Raw genomic sequence first — 17,152 nt, 5'->3', positions numbered from 1 at the left:
TTGTGCAAATCGTGATATCCGGGTTAAGTCCTGTAGGCCTTGGTGCGGGTTACCATAACCGGGCTATGTCCCGAAGGCGATTGAACGAGTAGCGATATCCGGTTAAACTCCGAAGGTATGTGATTTGAAAATTATAAGCTTGCTGGAAAATTTCAGCTAATGCACTTGTGAAATTTCCCAATGACAAGGTAAGTGCGGTGTGTGCTTTGCGCGCTAGGAGTAAGGGCGTATGAATATCCGCTCCTATGATGGAACGAGTTATCGGCCTTAATGATGCCGTTATTTGTGTATGAACATAAGAGTTGGGATGGTGAAGTAAGTATGATTATGTGAATGTGCATTAATGAAATGATGCATTTGGTTATGTGAATGTATTGCTTTAATTAAAGCTGATTATATTCCTTGAGACTTACTAAGCATAAAAATGCTTACCCCGTTACTTTGGCTCTCTGTTTTATAGATTTCGCTCGATAGCAATCGGATTCGGGATCAATAAAGTCGAAGTCATCCACACTATCCACGCCTCTATTTTGGTATAAATTTTGGTTGAACTTTGAAATGGCATGTATAGGACTACCCCTTGTTGGTTGAATATGTTGTGATGTATATATGTACGGCCATGCGAAAATGGCTCGTAAAAGTGGAGTATCGACTTAGACTAATTGTGGTTTGTATGTATATATTTGGTGTCATGATGTGGCTATGGCTTGGAAATGGGAATGTTGGTCATATGATCAGCCATTGGCATGGTTAAAATGATCATATATGAACCTATGTATGGCAAGACTAGTTGGTTCATGGAGACTACCAAATAGGTAAGACCTACCTTAAAAACAGATGCTGCCAGCTGCAGTGATGTGAATGTGAAAAATCACCAAAATTCGTAGGAATGTAATTAAATAGTGAATAAGCTATGTAAATGAACCTTGATGAGTCTATTTTCATATGGAAGAAGCGAAATGGTCATAGGAGTTACATGTTAAGAGATATTGAAGCTATTGTGAAACAGGGCCAGAACGGTTTCTGGGTCCCCTGTCGCAACTTTAAAAATTTACTATAAATTATCCAGAAATAATTAGGAGACATACCTTATATGTACAGATTCGATTTTGAGTCTAGTTTCATTAGAAACAAACGACACCAGCATTAAAGCCCTGTACAGAGAGATAGTCAAGTTATACCGCGCGAAGGTCAGAGCAGTCGATCCCTGTAACATGGGTGACTTTAACTAATAAACTGTACCAATTGGCCGGACCAAAAATTCTAGAAATAAATCCATGGATGGATATATGAGTCTAAATTCAGGGAAAATTTACGAAACCAGTTTACGAGTTTTGAAACTCGAGATATGATTTTTAAGGCGACGGTGACGCAGTCTTCCAGCCTGACTGGAAATGTCAAATTGGTGGGCAAAACATGTGAACTTGGCTTGTTAACCCCTCGTGTCCGACACCGGCGATGGTCTCGGGTTCGGGGTGTTACAATTTTATTGGTATCAGAGCCACGGTTTAGTCGATTCTAGGACTACCGTGATTTGTTTGGGGTCTAGCTATACATGCCATTAAATGATGAATCGATAGTGTGGTGATTTCTGACAATTTGACTTTGTGTTTGTTTATAGCAATGGATCCCGATCCCAACCGAGCGATAGCTGATGATGTGGAGAGTGTGGCGCTGCTCCGCGCAAGGGACAGCGCCGGTGGACTCTCAACCTATGGCCAGCAATCCTAATGACGAGGCTAGGCAAGCCTTTTATAGTGTGATGAACGAATGGTTTAATCAATACATTCGAACCAACACGGTGTTCCACAACCTCCATTCTCGACAAATGCAACCCCACACCTACAATACCTCCGGTGGATCGACCAAATAAGGCCAAGTAAGCCCCGATCGATAGGATTGAAAACATGGGGCCACTGAATTTAAGGCTACGGATGATGATGATGCCGAAGCGAGCTGAATTTTGGTTAGATAACACTATCCGGGTGCTTGATGAGCTATCTGTACACCCAATGAGTGCTTAAAGTGTACCATCTCCTTGCTACGCGAGTCCGCCTACTATTGGTGGAGTACTCGACTGTGGTACCTAGAGAGCAAGTGACTTGGGAATTCTTTCAAACCGAGTTCAAAAAAGTATATCATCGAGATTCATCGACCAAAAGCGGAGGGAATTCCTTGATCTTAAGCAAGGTTCGATGTCGATTCGACTACGAACGAAAATTTGTGAGGCTTAGCCAGACGCGAGAATGCATTTCGTCCGGCTATTATGTAAACGCCGAGGATGGGCTGAATGATGATATAAGGATGTTTGTTGGCATCCTCGAGATACGAGTTCGTAGTACTTGTTGAGCGAGCTTGTAAAGCGAAGAGCTTAGAAAGGAGAAACAAAAAGTGATGTGGGAACCGGAGAATTCGAAGAGGTCCTCGGAAAGTCTCTTCAACAAGCATCGAAGAGATTTGAGATGATGTGAGCCGCCTAGAGGCGTTTGGGCTTTTCTAGACGAGGACGCGATCGACCCTGTGACCACACGAGTCACCTCGATCACCGATGGTGGAAATGATCACCGAGAGGGCGGAGTGTCCACATTGTGGCAAATGGCATTCGGGGAGTGTTGGTTTCGTGATCGCTCTCGCTATAAATGTGGATCGGCCGACCACTTTATGAAGGATTGCCCGAGGATGCATGAGCAGAATGTAAGTCGAGTGCAAACCCGGTGCTACCATTGCTCGAGGTAGGCCACCTAGAAATATGGGCAATGTCGTTGGCGGTCGAGAGGATCTAGAGATGCTACCATCGGATCCGAGGCTCGTGCTCTGCTAGGACTTATGCCATCGCGCACGCCGAGGATGCTTGCCTCTCCGGATGTTATTACCGTACTTTCACTCTTTTCAATACAAATGTGATTGCTTTGATTGACCTGGTTCTACTCATTCATATATATGTGAAACCTTAGCATCCATAAGACTTTGCCCATTGAGTCTCTCGAGTTTGTAATTCGGTGTCAAACCCTTGGGTCATTACGTGCTTGTCAACAAAGTGTGCAAGAAAAGTCCCCTAGTGTTCCGAGGTTCTTGTTTTCCGGCGGACTTGATACTTTTGCCGTTCGATGAGTTCGACGTTATTCTTGGTTTGGATTGGTTGACCATGCACGATGCGGTTGTAAATTGCAAGAGCAAGACTATCGATTTGAGGTGCGTGAATAATGAAATAATTCGGGTTGAGTCTACGGACTTAAAGGGGTTGCCAGCCGTAATATCAGCGATGTTGGCCCAGAAATATGTAAGAAAAGGGTGCGAAGCGTACCTTGCGTCGTGCTTTCGATGACAAGGAATCGTAAAAGAAACCCGAATCTGTGCGTGGTTTGTGAATACCGGATGTTTTCCCAAGAATTGCGGGTTTACCACTGTTCGGAAATAGAATTTGGCATCGAATTGGTACCGGTACCACTCAATTTCGATAGCTCCGTATCGTATGGCACCAACGGAATTAAAGGAGTTGAAAGCTCAGTTGCAAGAATTGGTGGATAGAGGTTTTGCTCGTCTGAGTTGTTCGCCTTGGGGTACGCCAGTGTTGTTTGTGAAAAAGAAGGATGGAACCATGCGGCTGTGCATCGACTATCGTCAGCTTAATAAACCGACGATAAAGAACAAATATCCGTTACCACGTATCGATGACTTGTTCGATCAACTGAAGGGAGCCTCAGTGTTCTCGAAAATAGATTTGAGATCGGGCTATTATCAATTGCGAATCCGAGATTGGACGTACCCAAGACCGCCTTGAAACAAGATATGGTCACTATGAGTTCCTAGTGATGCCGTTTGGGCTCACTAATGCCCTACGGTATTTATGGATTTAATGAATAGGATCTTCGCACCATATTTGGATTGATTCGTAGTCGTGTTCATTGATGACATCTTGGTCTATTCAAGAAATGAGACCGAACATCTTTGAACACTGCGGTTAGTCTTGCAAATCTTACGGGATAAGCAATTATATGCTAAGTTCACAAGTGTGAGTTACGGTTAAGAGAGTTAGCTTCTTGGGTCATGTGGTATCTGCATCGGTATTCGAGTCGACCAATAAAATTTCAGCCATACTTAATTGGAAGCCTCAGAAATATTACGAGGTTCGAGCTTTTTGGGGCTTCTTAGGTTATTACCGACGATTTGTAAAAGGCTTCTCAACGATAGCCACGCCAATGACGGTTACTCCAAAAGGATGTTAAGTTCGAATGGACGGAGAAATGCCAAAAAGTTTCGATCAATGAAAACTTATTTGATGAAGCCCCAATTCTAGTGCAACCCGAGTCCCAAGAAAGAGTTTGTCATCTATAGCGACGCCTCCCTACTTGGATTAGGTTGTGTATTGATGCAAGAAGGTCGAGTTGTGGCCTATCGTCGAGGCAATTAAAGCCACATGAGAAAAATTATCCGACCCATGATCTTGAATTGGCCGCCATCGTATTCGCCTTAAAGATTTGGCGACATTACTTATTTGGTGAAAGGTGCCATGTGTACTCGGATCACAAAAGTCTCAAATATTTGATGACCCAAAGAGACTTAAATCTGCGACAAAGACGTTGGCTCGAGCTGTTAAAGGATTATGAGTGATCATTGACTATCACCCGGAAAGGCGAATGTGGTTACGGATGCCTTGAGTCGTAAATCATTATTCGCTTCTGAGCGATGAGCGTGCACTTATGCATTCGATCCGATAGTGTATTAGTAGCTGAATTGAAAGCCAAACCACTGTTGATACATCAAATTCGAGAAGCTCAGAAAGTCGACGACGAGTTGGCTGCAAAACGGGCTGAGTGTGTGCCGAACAAGGACTCGGAATTTCAAATCGATGATGACGATTGTTTGAGGTTCAAAAGTCGTCTGTGTGTTCCAAAGAATTCGGAACTCATTTCGATAATTCTGAATGAAGCCCATTGTAGCCGAATGGCAATCCACCCGGGGAGTACGAAGATGTACAATGATTTGAAACGTCGGTTTTGGTGGCATGGTATGAAGCGAGACATCTACGACTTTGTTTCGAGATGTTTAATATGTCAACAAGTGAAAGCGGAACATCAGGTGCCTTCAGGATTACTTCAGCCAATCACGATACCCGAGTGGAAATGGGATCGAGTCACAATGGACTTTGTATCCGGACTGCCATTGTCAGCAAGTAAGAAGGATGCGGTTTGGGTCGTGGTAGATAGATTGACTAAGTCGGCCCACTTTGTCCCCGTACGTACGGATTTTTCAATGGACAAATTAGCCGAATTGTACGTTTCTCAGATTGTGAGATTACACGGGGTGCCTATTTCCATCGTGTCGGATAGAGATCCGAGATTTACCTCACGATTTTGGAAAAAGTTGCAAGAAGCTTTGGGTACCAAGTTGCATTTCAGCACCGCCTTTCACCCCCAAACCGATGGTCAATCCGGCGGATAATTCGGATACTTGAGGATATGTTAAGATGTTACGTCCTCGAGTTTAGTGGTTCATGGGAACGGTATTTGCCGTTGATTGAATTCGCTTACAACAACAACTTTCAATCAAGTATTAAGATGGCACCCTACGAGGCCTTATGCGGTCGTAAATGCCGTACACCATTGTTTTGGACCGAGCTCGGTGAAAGCAAGATTTACGGGTGGATTTGATTAGGGATCTTTGAGCAGAAAGTGAAAGTAATCCGTGAAAGTCTCAAGATAGCCTCCGATCGTCGAAGTCGTGCGCGGATCTGAAGCGTAAGGATATCGAGTATCGTGGGTGATAAAGTGTTTCTCAAGGTATCGCCTTGGAAAAAGATACTCGAGTTCTACCGTAAGGGCAAGTTGAGCCCGAGGTTCATTGGACCATATGAGATATCAGAGCGAGTCGGTCCAGTGGCATATCATTTGATTTTGCCCTCTGAACTCAAAAAGGTTCACGATGTCTTTCACATTTCGATGCTTCGACGCTATAGATCCGATCCATCGCACGTGATTAGTCCATCAGAAATTGAAATTCAAGCTAATATGAGTTATGAGGAAGAACCGATTCGTATCCTATCACGAGAGTGAAAGAGTTATGAAACAAGCGGGTTCCGCTAGTGAAAGTGTTATGGCTCAAGCACGGATAGAAGAAGCTACTTGGGAGACCGAGAACTCTATGAAAGAGCGATATCCAAGCCTATTTACTGTAAGATTTTCGGGGACGAAAATTTCTTAAGTGGGGAGAGTTGTGACAGCCCAAAATTGACCCTAGTCGGAAGGTGGTCTCGGGACCACAAAACCGAGGCATAAAAATAATTTAAAATTTATTTCGATGCCTATAATATGTGTGTATTCATGTATGACATTTTTGATGATTGGTTTAGTGTTATAAAGGTGAATTTCACTAGAAAGGACCTAGTAGTGAACTTTGAAAGTATGATGGGGAAATGTGTGATGACTAATTAAAGCATGCATGCAAAATAAAGGACTTGCATGTCAAATTCCCCCTTTTATAGGTGGTGGCCGGCCATGACAAGGGAGGATGGGCTAAACATGTCATGAAACATGTTTTGTTGGTGCATTAGGGTGAAATAATAAACAAAGGAGTATGGGTGATAAAAAAATGAAAAAAAAAAATGTGTGTGAGTGTGGTATTCCCCCCCCCCCCCCATTGCCGTGAGTTGTAGAGAAAGAAAGAAAAATTTTGTTCATCCTTTCTTTGAGCCAAAACTAAGGAAGAAGGAGGATTTTTGCTTCATGCTTGGTTTGGAAGAGATCTAGAAGGAGATTTGGCTAAGTTTGCATCAAGATTAAGGTATGTATGAGGTTGTGTTAGGAGTTTCATGCATGTTTTGGTTGCTAACTTGATGTGCATGATAGCCATGGCTCAAATCTTTGTTATGCCATGGAAATGGTATTTGGCCAAAGTTGTTATGGTGATAAAGCCATTGCATGCTAAGTGTGAAGCTTGATGATGATGCATGCAATGATGGATTGTCTACTTTTGAGTAAGATTTTGAGTTTTCTTTTTGTTTAATCATGATTGAAGTTGAAAAGGGGCATGATTGTCATATTCGCCATGATGCATTCATGAGCATGGTTCATGCTTCTTGCATGTTAGTTAAAATTTGTGTTTTGGATGGCTATGGACACCTTGAAATTCGCCATGCTCATATATGTATATATATGTTTGCACATGATGTTTTGGTTATGAACTAAGTGATGAATATGGTTGTTTAAAGAAGAAGATGTTGAAGAATGATTGTGAAATTGCAAGCACATTCGCCTAGCACACATATGAGTGCTTGATGCTATATTATAAGTTTTGAGCTACAATATGCAAAGCATTAACTAGTAAAATGCATGCTGTTTTTGTGAGGTATTAAGTGCATAATTGGCCTCAACATGTACATGAATATTCGCCTTGGGTAGCCTATTGAAGGCCTTAGCTTTTCCTTGATGCTCGAATAAATTGTATTGAATTGCTTGATGTAGTATAAAATGTGCATGACCATTGTGTATTCAAGCTAAAGAGTGGCCATATGACCATTTAAACTCCTTGTCATATTCGCCATAAGCTAGCACAATGAGGTTTTAATAAATTGAATTTGTTTGAATTAGCTCAAGAGCTAAGAGGGCCACAATTGGACAAGGGAAGGAAAAAGTGATCGAATAGCCGTAAAAGCCGTTCGACAACATCCGAGGTAAGTCCTCAAGAAGTGACCTTACTTGAATTATGTGGAATGAAATATGGATGTATTGATTATTGATTTATGTGTGTATGAGTGTTGAATAATACCCGGCTAAGTCCCGAAGCGATTATGCTAGTGATTAAAATTGTGTTTGAGCCTTAGTAACGAAAATGAAATATGTATGCCCAATGATTATTGATGTATGTGTGCATGAGAAATTGAATGATATCCGGCTAAGCCCGAAGACAATTATGCTGGAAATTATAACCGGGTTAAGACCGAAGGTAATTGTGCTAGTAGCTATATCCGGCTAAGACCAAGGCATTCGTGCAAGTTGTTAAATCCGGGCTAAGACCAAGGCATTTGTGCAAATCGTGATATCCGGTTAAGTCCTCAGAGGCCTTGGTGCGGGTTACCATAACCGGGCTATGTCCCAAGGCGATTGAACGAGTAGCGATATCCGGTTAAACTCGAAGGTATGTGATTTGAAAATTATAAGCTTGCTGGAAAATTTCAGCTAATGCACTTGTGAAATTTCCCAATGACAAGGTAAGTGCGGTGTGTGCTTTATGCGCTAGGAGTAAGGCGTATGAATATCCGCTCCTATGATGGAACGAGTTATCGGCCTTAATGATGCCGTTATTTGTGTATGAACATAAGAGTTGGGATGGTGAAGTAAGTATGATTATGTGAATGTGCATTAATGAAATGATGCATTTGGTTATGTGAATGTATTGCTTTAATTAAAGCTGATTATATTCCTTGAGACTTACTAAGCATAAAAATGCTTACCCGTTACTTTGGCTCTCTGTTTTATAGATTTCGCCGATAGCAATCGGATTCGGGATCAATAAAGTCGAAGTCATCCACACTATCCACGCCTCTATTTTGGTATAAATTTTGGTTGAACTTTGAAATGGCATGTATAGGACTACCCTTGTTGGTTGAATATGTTGTGATGTATATATATACGGCCATGCGAAAATGGCTCGTAAAAGTGGAGTATCGACTTAGACTAATTGTGGTTTGTATGTATATATTTGGTGTCATGATGTGGCTATGGCTTGGAAATGGGAATGTTGGTCATATGATCAGCCATTGGCATGGTTAAAATGATCATATATGAACCTATGTATGGCAAGACTAGTTGGTTCATGGAGACTACCAAATAGGTAAGACCTACCTTAAAAACAGATGCTGCCAGCTGCAGTGACGTGAATGTGAAAAATCACAAAAATTCGTAGGAATGGAATTAAATAGTGAATAAGCTATGTAAATGAACCTTGATGAGTCTATTTTCATATGGAAGAAGTGAAATGGTCATAGGAGTTACATGTTAAGAGATATTGAAGCTATTGTGAAACAGGGCCAGAACGGTTTCTGGGTCCCCTGTTGCAACTTTAAAAATTTACTATAAATTATCCAGAAAGAATTAGGATACATACCTTATATGTACAGATTAAATTTTGAGTCTAGTTTCATTAGAAACAAACGGCACCAGCATTAAAGCCCTGTAAAGAGAGATATTCAAGTTATACCGCGCGAAGGTCAGAGCAGTCGATCCCTGTAACATGGGTGACTTTAACTAATAAACTGTACCAATTGGCCCGACCAAAATTCTAGAAATAAATCCATGGATGGATATATGAGTCTAAATTCAGGAAAATTTATGAAACCAGTTTCGAGTTTTGAAACTCGAGATATGATTTTAAAGCGACGGTGACGCAGTCTTCCAAATGACTGGAAATGTCAAATTGGTGGGCAAAACATGTGAACTTGGCTTGTTAACCCCTCGTGTCCGACACCGGCGATGGTCTCGGGTTCGGGGTGTTACACTTTTTTTTTTAAGAACAAGTCAAATATTATAGAACTTTAACAAAACATAGCTAAGCAATTTATTCAAATCGAATCTTGACAAAAATAGGGATCAAATTAATTGAGGGGATTTCAATAATAATGGGTTATGGGTTAATATTGAGGGTAAATCAATTAATGGCTTGTTAGGCTCAAGGGGGTTCACTAAGGGTTAATTATGAAGGTAGGCTTTTATGGAGTGAGTGGGTTAAACCAAAGTGCCTTTATCATCTCAACACATCAAATCAAAGGTGTGGTCTTGACATGCATAATCAAGCAATATCTAGAATAACAAATCAATATTGACACACTCATAGCAATAATAAAAGTGAGCATGAAAGAAATAATAGATGCTCTAAAGGCTCAAGATCTCACAAAAATTATGGCTTTTTGATGTTAAACCTGTGAATTTCAACTCAAGATAATACCTAAACTTGGGGAAACAACCTAAAAAATTTTAATTCTCAAAAATCAACTTATCCTACTTAATTCTCTAATTCCTTAACGTTTAAACAATCAATGTATGAATGCCTATGTTTTAATCCAAGACATATCAATAAAAATCATAAATTAATCAAAATTCATTCTGATAATGATATGAGAAGAGTATTTGAGAACAAGACAAAATTCAGGGATTTTTTTGATAATGATATAAATATCCCCCCCACACTTAAGATGTACATTGTCCTCAATGTACAAAGTTAGCTTTACTGAAAAATATAAATATAAGATCATAAGGTAGGGAGAGAAGTGAAACTTCCTGAATGATAAATGGAATCCTTGACTTGGAGTCATGGAAAGTAATCGAAAAGGCAATGATGAGATTGGAGGAGGATACTCTGGTGGTGGTAGAGGTTGGGTTCTACAACCACAGTGTCCAGGGAAGAGGTTAACGTGGTGGTCGGGCAGGACATGGTAGTCGTGGAGAAGCTTTTCTAGTGGAGTTTCAAGTTCCTAAGTAATAGTGAGCTTTGGAGCTCTTTATAACTGCGATAGAATCAATAACTCTTTAGGAAATATAAAGAAGCATGATTACTCGCAAAGAAATGGCCGAAAGTATAAATTGTTCAATATAAACTATAAAACCTAAGGATAAAATAAAATTAAAATAAAAGAAAAATAAAATAAAAAGTAGTTTTAAAAAGATAAAAATAAAAACATAAAACTAATAAATAAAAGTATTTAAACATCTTCATCGCTAGATGGTTCGCGAGGTGGGGGCGACAATGAGATGTGAAAGTGCTGACAAATCTGATGTAGAGTTGCATCAATATGATCAAAGAGCTGAAAACATTGCTGCTCGAATCGAGTGAGGCACTCAGAGATGTTAGAGAGTGAAGCTGTCGCATGAACTAGATGATGAATAGGTGGTGGCTGAGAGGCTGGATCCTCGTGAGGTGGAGGGACATCATCGGCAATCTCCTCTGGGTCCTCCTGCTTGGCTGACTGGACTAGGCGGTACTGAGGAGGATCAAATTCACGTCGTCGCTCTATCATCCTCATATGCAGCATACTCGGAATGCCCTGTGGGGACATCTGACCGATGAGAGTGAGGATGGATGCTTGCACTGCCGTGTTGAGGAGACTGAAGTATCGTGCCAGTCAAGTCACATAATGGCCGATAGATATGACTCCCTTCCTGTGCCGCTCCTTCTGATGGTGAATGGTGAGGGTGATGAAATAGGCGAGGTCGAACACGTGCCCATTCGCCATGCTCCATAAAAAGTAGGCGTCGTGAGTGTTTGACGACAGCAGTGCTCTCTCACTGTCCTGTCAGGGTGTGGGCTAGGATGGCGTGTAAGTATCGCAGAGATGGGGTGAGAGCCGATGCCTTAGAGCAAATTGTGTCTTAGGTGGCTGAAGTAGAGACGAGGGCCCTCCAGTAGTTTAAAGAAGAATAGTGGATGTGACGATGGAGGCTGGTAAAGTCATCGTCGTCCATGAACTCCTCCGTGTATAGTCCTAATGCAACTCTAAACTCAGGTACGCTCAACTGGCGGACTAAACCACCGAGACGGAACTAGACCATTCCAGGATCATCGAACTATGTCATAATAACTTGAAGGTGGAAGGTCGAACAGAGTTCGAGTGTGAGCTCGAGGTACGTTGGCTCGATGATTTCAAAGAATAGCCCCCATGGGTCAATCGTCAGGAGAGCCCGAACTGTGTCAGCCAGTTGGATTTGTTCTAGTGCGGCCCAGTCAATGCAACGACCCACACCTAGGGGTCGGTCCCGTAATATCTGGAATAGCTCCTCCTGTGGTCCCAATGGAAATTGGAGGAATGAGTGCCTGATCTCGGCGGTAGGACCCAAGGAGGATGTTGCTCTTTTGCGTTTCTTCGAGACAGGAGCGGCAGTCTTCTTGCTCCGTGGATTTGACATGATATACTTGGAAGAAGAACTACTCTTATATCTTGATGAATGTAAAAGATATCGACAGATTCAAAAAGGAATCAACCATGAATTAAACTAACAAATGCAATAAAAAATTACTAACACTAACAAGACTCAACCAAAAGCAATCAAACTTGATAGAGATTTTATGGCAAATGGCAAAGTGATAGCATGACTAAATTAAAAATGAACTAGATGAAAGTAGCTAAGCATGGTAAGAATATGGTACAAAGTATGTGAACTAAATCATAAGAATAAGGATGATAAACAATTAGTAGCAAAATAATAGGGTAAAAATCATGTTAGTAAGCATCAAAAGAAAGTAAAAGAGAAGAAAAAATCATTAGAAAAAGACCGGTGGTCAGAGGAGCAACGGCGTGAAGTTTGGATGTGGTTGGGGTTGGCCACGGGCGTGGATGATGGGGTCGTGTGGGTCGCGGTAGGGGAGAAAAGGAGAGAGGGGAGAAAAATGGGAAAAGAGAAGAGGGCTAGGGGTGGTCAGTCGATGGTGGGGAAGAGGATTTCGGCGGCTAGGGTTAGATTTTAAGGAAGGGGATCATAAATAGTGAGGGGTTTATATAGATTTTGGGGCACACGGTCGTGCCTTATTTTAGCCCGTGTGTTTCGTGATTTTCAAATTTGGGCGCGTCTAAAATTTGGCCAACACTTTTGTTCCTTGGGGGTGTTGGTTCACATGGTCGTGTCGCACGGTCGTGGCCTGCTTCGTTCGCTTCTCCCATGCCCGTGTATGTATGGATACGCTCGTGTTAATTTCACAGTCTCGAGCAGGGGTGGTGGGCATGGGCGTGTCGCACACCCGTGTTAATTTCTCAGGTTCAACCACGACTTCTAAACACAGGCGTGGCCCACGCCCGTGTTGTTTTGACAGTTTCATCCACGGCCATGTCTCATGGCCGTGGCAACGTATCGAATCTCGTATTGGGAGAAATTGGCTCTGTTTGCACACGGCCGTATCGTACGATCGTGTTGCCTCCTGTGGTATGGGCACGGCCTAAGGTACGCCCATGTTCCTAGCCGTGTGGTTTCTGGAAAACCTGTGTTCAAGTACCCAGTTAGTGATTTGAATGTTAAAAATTAAAACATAAAGAAGTTAACACCATTAGTGCTCAGGTTGCTTCTCAAGGAGCGTTTATTTATAGTCTAAGCTCAACTTACCTCTCTGTTGTGTGGTCATGGTAGTGCAAGGAGTTTACACTCCTCATTCCTATTATCAAACTCAAAATACGATTTTAGACGAGTACGATTTACCTTAAAGGTGCCAAATTTAGGATGAATTACCTCGACTGTCCCCTATGGAAAAATGTGTATTGAATTGGCTAGTGTTTATATGGTATGAAATGTGCAGGAGTTGATGATGTTTTGGATGCCTATAAATGCATTGAAATGGTATAAAATGTCTTATTATAGGAAAGCATGAGGAAGGTGAGAAATGTGGCTTTAACCCAGCCAATTTTCACTCCATACGGCCAAGCACATGGGAGTGTGGCTTGATCGTGTGTGACACATGGCCTTGGTACACGGCTGTATGTCCCCTGGGGTACCCTTTCGAATTAAGTCAGTATACTCTACAGGTTTGGCACTACCTAGACACACGGGCGTGTCTGCTGGCCATGTGTGGCACACGAGCTGGCACATGGGCGTATGGTCGGCCGTTGACCCAAGTCAGTAACCCTTCCAGTTTTCTCACAGCCATGGCACATGGGCATGTCTCTGGCCATGTGGTGCAAGTCAGAATGTATGTCCTGTTTTCACACGGCCTGTTCACACAGGTGTGTAACCCCTGAATGCTTGAAAATTTAAAGTGATTCCTAAAGTTTGCAAATGTGATTGGTTTAGTCCCGAACATTCTCTGAAGCATGTTTAAGGTCTCGTAAACCTATTTAAGGGACATTGTGTGTGTTAATGAATGTTATTAGATAATGAATATTTATTGAGTTGTGAAATGTTAATTAAATGTTGTGTTTGATTGGTAATACCTCTCAACCCTAATCAATCGACAGACACGGGTTAGGGGTGTTATAGTTGATCTGTCAAATAAGAACTTGGTACATACTGAAACAATCATGAGGATTTTTTCAAATGATCAACATTCAAACAACATCATCCATTTCGAGGATAGAAGTAGTCCCTATACGAAATCTATAGTGACTCTATCTCATAGCACACTAGTATTATCACTGACTGTAATAGTCTTGTATACTCTTGATGTTTGGCTTACTTGCTAACAAATAGACATCAGAACATAAATTCAAAAATATCATTGTACATTCTCAATCACCAGAACGTCTACTTCATATAACTACACACTTTATTACTCTTGGATAAATAGACGTGCTACTACTGAGCCTCGTACAAAAACTTCTGCATAAGCTCTGGATTCATTTGTACACAACTTCTATCTCAGCACAATAACATCAGCCATCAATTCAGACCTAAAATTCAGAATAAAAAATTGACTCATACTGAACTCGTTTAGCTTACCATTCACTAACACAATTCTGAGCTCTTCGTTTTCGCAAAGAAAACCTTGCTTTACCATTTAATTTAGCTAGAATTACACCATCATCAAATAAGATCAATAAAGTAACCAGTACTCACAAAAATGAACAAAGATTTTCCATCCAGGCATCTGTAACTATAACTGCTTTCTCAGAGATTAATCAATAACTATTCAAAATCTTTCAATATCTCAAGTTATTGACATTGTCTTCATTTCAGATCTTTTTTTGTAACTGATAAACCGTAATTTATACGTATTTTTACCCCATGCTTAACACATTTTATGGATGATTTTCGCTTAGAATTGATGAATTCGATGCTCCTAATGCCTTAATTTCATATTTTATACTTAGGAGAGCATAGGAGAGCGAAAGAAATGAGAAACGGGCCAAAAACGGAGAAAATGGACCAAAGTACAAATTCAACACGGCCTAGACTTCCTAACACGGGCAGACCACACAGCCGTGTGAATTTGGCAAAATCAAAGCACGACTCACACAGGTGGACCACACAGCCGTGCCTATTTAACAGGCTCCAGCACAGCCTGAAGTAATCGCACACGAGCGTGTCCTTGTCGAGCCCAAGTTGAGTCCAATTCAGAAAAGGATAATTTTGAGGGCTTCTAGGCATTCTAAAGCCTATAAATACACCGTAGAGGAGGAAGTAAAGGGACACAGAGAAAATGAGGCAGGGAACTGCTCAAGGGAAGCCGATTGATTCATCTCAGAAGCTGGATTCACCATCGAGACTAAAGATCTCCCTTCAATTTCCCTTCAGGAGTTTTGGGTTTTCTTTATGTTTTGTGTTCATTATTCTTCTGAGATGTTTTCCTTTTTAGTTATGAACTAAATCCCCTAAATACCTAAGGGGAATGAAACCTAAGACGAATCATGTTATTATTTTCTGAATTGTATGATAAATATTTAAATTGTTCTTAATTATGTGTTTTTAATTCTTGTTTTGATATCCCAGGATACTAATTCAAGATAAGCTCTTATTCAGAGGAGGAATAGACCCTTTCTAAGAGTAAATTTGCCATAATTAAGCAGAGTTGATTTCGCGCCTAGAGATAAGGTGACAAGATTTTGCCCGATCAAGGTGAATCCTAATAAGGGGATCTATAGATCGAGTTAATGCAACCCTATGGTGTTAATTAGAGAAAAGTCTCAATTATTCAATCTTGGGATTAGATGTTATTAGTCTTGAATAGGGATAATAACATAACTTAGGGATCTCTACAGAACAGGTTAAATGAATAAATGGTCCGATTCGGAGCCAGAATAACAAGTGAAGTCTAGGTGGATTTTTCCTAAGGTATTGTCTTAATTCAATCGTTTTCCAAAAGTAATCCCCCAATTCTATTTTCTGTGAATTCTTAGTTTAGATAATTAGTTAGTTAAAACAAAACCCCCTTATTCTTAGGCTAGATAATAAAAAGACAGTCATTACTAGTACTTTTAGTTCATTTGGGTTCGACAATCCGGTCTTGCTAAAACTATACTACTGTTCGATAGGTACACTTGCCTACATCGTGATAATAGTTAGTTTCAAGAACGATTCTTTATAAATATTTAAAACCTGTCACACAAAAATAGCAATCAAGTTTTTGGCGTCGTTGCTGGGGAACTAAGATATTTGGAACGGTTAATTTTTATTACTTTAGCCATTTATTTTTCTTGTAAGTTAATTCTATTTTATTATTATTATTTATTAATTTACTTTTCCTTTCTCTTGGCAAGTTTTTATAGTTTATGACTAGAAGAAACCCGTTAGGACCATTACTTTTTGATGAAGAAATCGATCGCACAGTTTGCAGAAATCAAAGAGAAATAAGGCGAAGCTTAAAATACACAGAGAACGAGCAAGAGGATGATAGTCAAACCCTAACTAAGGAGATGGCTGAAAACCAAGACAATCAGCTACCTCTTGTGATACCCGTTGATCTAGTAAATCAAAATCCTGCTCCTCGTACTATGTATGATTTTGCTAAACCTACTTTAACAGGAACTGAGTCAAGTATAGTTAGGCTTGCTATTGCTACAAATAATTTTGAACTGAAACCTAACACTATTCAAATGATACAGCAATTTGTTCAGTTTGATGGTTTGCAGGACGAGGTTCCAAACACTCACTTGGCAAATTTCCTGGAATTCTGCGATACATTTAAAATTAATGGCGTTTCTGACGATGCCATTCGTCTTCAGTTATTCTCTTTTTCATTGAGGAACAAAGCTAAGCAGTGGTTGAACTCGTTACCATGAGGGTCAATCACTACTTAGGAACAAATGACCGAATAATTTCTATTAAAATATTTTTCGCCGGCTAAAATGGCCAAATTACGTAATGATATCTCTTCGTTTCTGCAGATGGACTTAAAAACTCTTTACGATGCATGGGAGAGATACAAAGACTTACTGAGAAGGTGCCCTCACCATGGGTTACCGCTTTGGCTACAGGTTCAAACATTCCATAATGGCTTAACTCCTTCGACTTGACAAATGGTTGACGCAGCTGCTGGCGAAACCATCAATAATAAAACACCTGAAAATGCTTATGAGTTTATAGAGGAGATGTCACTGAATAACTATCAGTGGCAAGTCATGAGGACAAAGCCAGCAAAAACAGCCGGTGTTTATAACGTCAATTCAGTCACCATGCTCTCTAATCAGGTAGAACTCTTGAATAAGAAAATTGATGGTTTTCTTAGTTCTTCACAGGTTCACCCA

At 40.8% G+C, this 17,152-nt stretch overlaps 1 non-coding gene across 1 annotated transcript; it reads right to left on the bottom strand.

Annotated features, from left to right (window-relative positions):
* Positions 1-16,759: 16,759 nt before the first annotated feature.
* Positions 16,760-16,866, bottom strand: LOC128282718 (small nucleolar RNA R71). The gene has a single exon (XR_008273073.1). It is a non-coding gene; the product is annotated as a small nucleolar RNA R71 (small nucleolar RNA).
* Positions 16,867-17,152: the final 286 nt, after the last annotated feature.

Source organism: Gossypium arboreum, chromosome 10 (genome assembly GCF_025698485.1).
Source record: "Gossypium arboreum isolate Shixiya-1 chromosome 10, ASM2569848v2, whole genome shotgun sequence".
NCBI classification, from domain to species: Eukaryota; Viridiplantae; Streptophyta; class Magnoliopsida; order Malvales; family Malvaceae; genus Gossypium; species Gossypium arboreum.
Note: the sequence above shows the minus strand (reverse complement) of the source record. Positions and strands in the feature narration are given on the sequence as shown.